Source organism: Falco punctatus, assembly GCF_963210335.1.
Source record: "Falco punctatus genome assembly, chromosome: 1".
NCBI lineage: Eukaryota > Metazoa > Chordata > Aves > Falconiformes > Falconidae > Falco > Falco punctatus.
In genome coordinates, this window is record NC_137580.1 from 82,199,727 (window position 1) to 82,201,337 (window position 1,611).

Sequence of the window (1,611 nt, forward strand, 5' to 3'; positions counted from 1 at the left end):
ACTAAACCATGTTGCAAAGCACCAAATCTACACATACCTCCAGCGATGGTGATTCTACCACCTCCCTGGGCAGCCTGTTCCAATGACTGACCACCCTTTCAGTGAAGAAATTCTTCCTAACGTCCACTATAAACCTCTCCTGGCAAAACTTGAGGCCTTTACTTCTTGTCCTGTCACTTGTTACCTGGGAGGAGAGACCGACCCCCACGTGCCTACAACCCCCTCTCAGGCAGCGGTAGGCAGCAATAAGGCCCCCCCGAGCCTCCTTTTCTCCAGGCTGAACACCCCGGTTCCCTCAGCTGCCCCTGCCAAGACTTGTGCTCCAGACCCCCCACCAGCCTCGCTGCCCGTCCCTGGACACGCTCCAGCACCTCCCTGTCCCTCTTGCAGCGAGGGGCCCAAACCTGAACACGGTACCTGAGGTGCGGCCTCACCAGTGCCGAGCGCAGGGGGACGGTCACTGCCCTTGCCCCGCTGGCCACACCGTTTCAGACACCAGCCAGGACGCTGCCGGCCTTCCTGGCCACCTGGGCACCCTGCTGGCTCCTGCCCAGCCGGCTGCCAGCCAGCACCCCCAGGCCCTTTCCCCCCAGGCCCTGCCCAGCCGCTCTCCCCCAGCCTGTAGCGCTGCGGGGGGTTGCTGTGACCCAAGGGCAGGGCCTGGCACTGAGCCTGGTGGAACCTCCTACAGTGGCCTCAGCCCATCGGTGCAGCCTGCCCAGACCATCTGCAGAGCCTCCTGCCCTCAGGCCGACCAACACTCCCGCCCAGCCGGGGGCCATCTGCAAACTGGCTGAGGCTGCGCTCCATCCCCTCAGCCAGGCCCTCCATAAAGACACTGAACGGGCCCCAGCACGGAGCCCTGGGACACCGCGTGTGACCGGCCACCACCTGGGTGTAACCCCACTCACCACAACTCCTTGGGCCTGGCTGCCCAGGCAGTTTTCTTACCCAACAAATAATACACCCGCCCAAGCCATGAGCAGCCAGTCTCTCCAGGAGAATGCTGGGGGGAACTGTGTCAAAGGCTTTACTGAAGTCTGGGTGGACAACATCCACAGCCTTTCCCTCAGCTACTGGGTGGGTCACCTTGTCTTACAAGACCAGGTTCATCCAGCAGGACCTGCCTTTCATCATCCCAGGCTGGCTGGGCCCGACCCCCCAGCTGTGCTGCACGTGCTGTGTGATGGCGCTCGGGGTGACCTGCTCCATCACCTTCCCCGGCACTGAGGCGAAGCTGAAAGCCATGTAGTTCCCTGGAACATTCTTCCAGCCCTTCTTATAGATGAGTGTCAAACTGCCTAACCTCCAGTCTTCTGGGACCTCCCCAGTTTGCCAGAGCTGTTGATAAATGATGGAGTGGCCCTCCTTTTGTTTCCAATGTATTTGGAAAAAACATTTTTTTAACTTTTGCAGCAGTGGCCAGCCTGTGTTCTATCTGGGCTTTCATCTTTCTAATTTTCTCCCTGCATAACCTCACATCATCTCTGTAGTCCTCCTGAGCTGCCCGCCAAAGGTGGTAAACTCTCCTTTTTCCCCTGAGCTCCAGCCAAAGCTCTCTGTTCAGCCCAGCCAGTCTTCTGTCCTGCCTGCTCGTCTTCCCACACACAG

The 1,611-nt window shown here is 59.3% G+C and overlaps 1 protein-coding gene across 9 annotated transcripts in view; it reads left to right on the forward strand.

Annotated features, from left to right (window-relative positions):
• The window catches only part of LOC308056225 (uncharacterized protein), a 121,440-nt gene that overhangs the window by 23,542 nt on the left and 96,287 nt on the right, over positions 1 to 1,611 (forward strand). The gene's annotated exons all lie outside the window — the stretch shown is intronic.